Below are 5,209 nucleotides of genomic sequence, written 5' to 3'. Positions count from 1 at the left end.
GTAATTCCAGCACTTTGGGAGGCCGAGACGGGTGGATCACGAGGTCAGGAGATCGAGACCATCCTGGCTAACATGGTGAAACCTCGTCTCTACTAAAAATACAAAAATTAGCCGGGTGAGGTGGCGGGCGCCTGTAGTCCCAGCTACTCGGGAGGCAGAGGCAGGAGAATGGCGTAACCCCGGGAGGCGGAGCTTGCAGTGAGCTGAGATCCGGCCACTGCACTCCAGCCTGGGCGACAGAGCGAGACTCCGTCTCAAAAAAAAAAAAAAAAAAAAAAAGAAAATCATTGAAATATGGTTTCCAAAAACTGAGCATGCTCTAAGTTACAAACAAATATATTTAATTCCTAGAACTTGCTGAACTTCTCTGACATGGGTAGATGGGATTCAAAAAAGTTATTAATAAATGATTGTGCTTCTAAAGTTGCACGGTGAACATTTCATCCTCTAGAAAGCAGGGCAATTCATGGCTTGGAGTCTTCTTGTTTACATCCTAGAAACCAGAACAAATTTCATGGGACCCCTCACTGCCAACAACCAGCAGGGAAGGTGGAGAGAGGGCCACAGCCCTCTTTTGGTAGGGCGCCTGTGTGTGCCTGCTGTGTGCACGTGCTGGGGAGACTAAGCCTTAGAGAAGGGCCCAAGCGATGAGGGAAAGTGAGTCTCCTGGCTGCTCCAGTCCCTTCTTTCCAGGCACAAAGAAGTTGAACTTGTTTTTCATGTAGACCCCCTTCATCTCACTTCAGCTTTTGGTAACTGTGTGTGTGTGCATGAGTAGCTGTGTGTGACAGAGTAAGTCCCTGTGCCTTTCTAGATTTCAGTAATTCATGTTTGTGGTTTCCAGAGAAATAATCTGTAAATGACACAAGAACAAATTTACAAGTTAGATTAGCAACTTTACATTGCTTAAAATCTGATGTTATATTTTTAAAAATGCCCCTGGGTACAGGCAAAAGTATGTCATATGGCCAGTGGAACTGAAGTCCTTACCGGCTGTATGAAGAATATTCAGATTGTTTCTGTTATCTCTGCATTTTAAAGTAGCAAAATACTAAGCCATTAGGTTATTGAACCTGTAATATTCCCACAGGGGTTTTATGTCTACCCCGTGTGATTCAGTTAATTTTCCTGGACTCTGGTTAGACTGTTTCCTTTCCCTCTTAGGCATTTGGACTCCAAAGTTAGGTAGGTAAAAGTGTCATTTTTAAAGATTTTACCTGTTGGGAATTTTCTGGTTGGTGCTGCTGGAAAGCATGTAGCTGGCCTGCAGGAGTCTGACATTTCCAGTCAGTGGGGAGAGAAGACTTGTGTCTCCCAAAGCCAAGGGGTGGCCAGGTGGAGGACAGCAGGACTTTCTAGGGGGTCCAAGGGGAAAGTTCTGAGTGGACTCTGGGAAGGGACATGGATGCCCCATCTGAGATGACCTGTGTCCTTCCAATGCTTGGTATCCCCAAGAGGGGCCCAGACATGGGCCCACCCTGGGGAACGAGGATGTGGTGCTGCCTGGAGGAGCTAACACTGAGGTTTGGGGAAGTCACTACACAGCTCCCAGAACCCAGAATCTCCAACAAGCAACCATGTGTGGAGAGGGAATGGGGACAGTGGTAGGACACAGCTCAAATGAAGACACTGCAGACATGTTTCCATGGCTTTCTACATTCATATCATCTTCATCAGGTGTTCTTCTCTACAGAGTGAGCACAATATTTTACCCACGTGCCTGACGGACAGGCCAAGCTGGATGGAAGCCTTCTGAGGCACCGGAGCAGAAGGGAAATCTTGCACATGGCCCCAAGGGACTTTACACTATTCCATTCCCTCTCCTGCCATCCAAGAGGCCTCTTGACTCCTCCAGAATCAGATGTAAAAGACAAGGTTGGTAAAAATCAGCATCCATGCCACCCGAAGCTATGATTAGCCATTGTACACGAACATGGCACTTTTGTTTGTTTGTTTATTTATTTATTATTTTGAGATGGAGTTTTGCTCTTGTCGCCCAGGCTGGAGTGCAGTGGAGCTATGTCAGCTCACTGCAACCTCTACCTTCCGAGTTCAAGTGATTCTCCTGTCGGCCTCCCGAGTAGGTGGGATTACAGGCACCTGCCACCATGGCTAATTTTTGCTTTTTTTTTTTTTTTTTTAGTAGAAATGAGGTTTCACCATGTTAGCCAGGTTGGTCCTGAACTCCTGCCCTCAGGTAATCCACCTGCCTTGGTCTCCCAAAGTGCTGGGATTACAGGCGTGAGCCACCACACCTGGCCTGAAGATGACACTTTTAAAAAGATTTTTTTCTAAGTAAAATGGCCCCCAAAGAGCCCAGTGATTTTTTTAAGGTTTTCTTTTTAAGAAAAAAAAAAAAAAAAAAAAAAGGATAAAAATTGAAGCTGTAAAATATGGGAAGAGGAGCAAGAGAGCTGCTGAGTTTGCATTTGAAGTTGTGAGGGGCTGGGGAGGACACGATGGGGGGAGAGGACCCCTACACGCTAGTCCCTGCTCTCACAGCTTGCGCTCCCCACACTCAGGCTGCACCACCAGGGAACACAGGACAGAAGTCGTAAGGACAAGAGACCAAACTCAAGGCTTCTTTCTTGTGGTTGGGTGTTTGCGTGTCTAAGTGTAGTAAGCCACACCCCATGGATATAACGTGTCTGTCTGTGGATGCCACAGGCATGCTCCCAAGCATTGCTTAGTCTCTGGCGACCCCGAGTCCCTGGGCAGGCCACGGGCCTTCACTTCTCCACTTTCTTGAGGATGTCGCATTTTTTCCTGTTAGGACAGCGGCACCGCTCGTCGATGCTGGGGATACATTTGCAGTGCCACATCTCCTCCACTTTCTCCACGGGACAGACAGCTTCCCCGTCGTGGCAGATGAGCGGCAGCTGCGTAGGGTCCAGCTGCTGCTTGTTGCAAGCCGGGAAATGGTTGTACTGCAGCCGGAGGTTCTCCGTGGTGGAGGAGCCCTGCGGCAAAGTTGCACAGGGAGTGGCTGTGCTGCATGATCTCACGCACCTCCTTGTTGGACAGCAGGTAGGGAGAGGGTACCGGAAGCTGGGCAAGGGACCACCACCTCATCCAAGGGAATCTTGAAAAGTCCTTGCTGCTCCTCTTGGGGGCAGCGGGGGACCCTCAAACTCCTCCCCTCTCGGGGCTGATTACATAGCTCCTCCTGTCTCTGCACTCAGGGCCAGCATGGGGACCTTGCACTGCTGCTGGTAGGAGGGCCTCTGTTCGTGTCCCGGCACGGGTTGTCCCGGTACGGGTTGTCCCGGCACGGGTTGTCCCCGCACGGGTTGTCCATGAACTCCAGGGTCCAGACTGGTCATTTTTGGTGCGGAGGCAGGTGCACGTAGTGGCAAATGAGCTTGATGCAGGACAGGTCCAGCTGCTTCTTGCCCAGGGAGCCGCAGCAGCTATACTGCTTGTGCAGGTTCTCATGGGTGAAGAGCTTGGGGAACAGGGACACTAGCAGGCAAGAGGCGAAGTTGCCGATGGATAGGCTGCTCTGGCAGATACTGCGAAGATGCTCCTTGCTGAGCAGGCAGTCGGTGCCGGGCACCTCCAAGTTGGGCTGGGGGATCTCCAATTTGTTCAAGTAGATAGGTACCAGCCAGATCTTCTTGGAGTGGCGCCGCTCGCCCTTGAAGCTATCCTCCACCCTGATTACTGAGATGTCATTGGGCAGGCTGGAGGAGTCATAGCAGTCGATGTGTAGGGGGCTTGCCCTCGCTGCCTGCGTCCAGCCCCAGGCCCTGGAGCTTGTCATTGATGCGCTGGGTCCACTGTTGCAGTCAGGCCTCCTCCTCCTGCATGTGGGGGAAGTAGACCTCTGTGTCATTGCAGATGATCTGCAGCCTCTGCGGGTCCAGCTCCTGCTTACCGCTGTCCCCGTAGCAGCTGTCCTGCTCGCCCAGCTTGCGATGGTCGAAGAGCTCAGGGAAGAGCCAGTGAAGGAGGGAGACAGCAAACTCGCCGGGTGAAGAGGCTTCATCCAGGAACTCAGTGAGGTACTACATGTCCACCACATGGTCTGAGGCGATGCTGCTGCTCCAGTCCAGAGACAGGCTGTCCTCCTCATCTTTGTGGTCCAGGAAGTGGCCAGGGTCCACTGCTCAGCCTCAAAGAAGCTGGCAGCCTGGCCACCAGGCTGGCTGTTCTCCATCTCCCGCTGGGCCCGGAAGCGGCTGAAGAAGTTATTCAGCTGGGGCAGGCACTCAGCCTGTCCCACAGCCATGTCCTTCACCGAGGGAGAGGAGTCCTCCACATAGTTGTGGATGCGCTGCAGGTGCAGTGACTCCAGCTTACACTTGGCCTCAAAGCTGCAGGCACTGCAGCCTCAGGAGAAGTCGACTGTGGCTGAAGAGCCTGGGGAAGAGCTGCACCCTCGGGCAGCAGGCGAGGACCCCACCAGACAGGCTCTGGTCCATGATCTGCTTGAGCTCTGTGGCCTGTGAGCTGCTATGGGGTGGTGGGGGGCGCCTGGAATTTGGCCACCATCTCAGTGGGGTTCACCTTCAGGGAGAGCAGGTCCACTTTGCTGTGCAGCTGGGACCTGTTGAACGTGAGGGTGTTGAGCATGTAGAACATCTTCTGGATCAGGAAGTAGATGTTAGGATCACTGTTGGTGGCCGCCCCAGTGCTGCCACAGTCCCACTTCTGTGGCTTATTCAAGAGCCTAAGCAGCAAGGGGCCGTTGCTGGCATTTGCCTTCTGGAAGAGCTCATACGTGTTTAGCAGGTCCCCTGAGAGAGGGTTCTTCTCCATGACCTTGTGTGAGATACCATGCAGAGGCCTCTTGTAGTAAGGGGTGGTGGCATGGTTGTAGGGCTCCTCCTTGCCTGGCTACACAGAGCCCAAGCTCCTGCCTTGCTGGCCTGCTCTCCATTGCCTTGGCAGGGCGAGCTATTCTCGGGTTCCACAGTTATTTTATATGCGGATTTAGTATCAGAATATGTATCTTCTTTTGCACAATAAACTTTTTTAAGTGTCAGAAATTATATAATTATATAGTGACTTTTGTTCACAAAGTAGTTACTTGTACATACCCACAAGATACTCGAAAAATATTTTTGTCAACATTGGATGCATTTTTCTCTTATGGACTCTTAAAAATGTTAACAAGCCAACACGTGAATGTACTGAAGTATTTTTTAATCATCTTTTCTAGTGTTGATAATGAGTTGATTTATATAAAGTCATTAGAGTGACAATT

The 5,209-nt window shown here is 50.9% G+C and overlaps 1 pseudogene; it reads right to left on the bottom strand.

Annotated features, from left to right (window-relative positions):
- Positions 1-2,729: 2,729 nt before the first annotated feature.
- LOC111552002 lies at positions 2,730-4,899 on the bottom strand (annotated as a pseudogene).
- Between the last annotated feature and the right edge of the window lie 310 nt (positions 4,900-5,209).

The sequence above is a fragment of the Piliocolobus tephrosceles genome, unplaced genomic scaffold (genome assembly GCF_002776525.5).
Source record: "Piliocolobus tephrosceles isolate RC106 unplaced genomic scaffold, ASM277652v3 unscaffolded_46178, whole genome shotgun sequence".
NCBI lineage: Eukaryota > Metazoa > Chordata > Mammalia > Primates > Cercopithecidae > Piliocolobus > Piliocolobus tephrosceles.
Note: the sequence above shows the minus strand (reverse complement) of the source record. Positions and strands in the feature narration are given on the sequence as shown.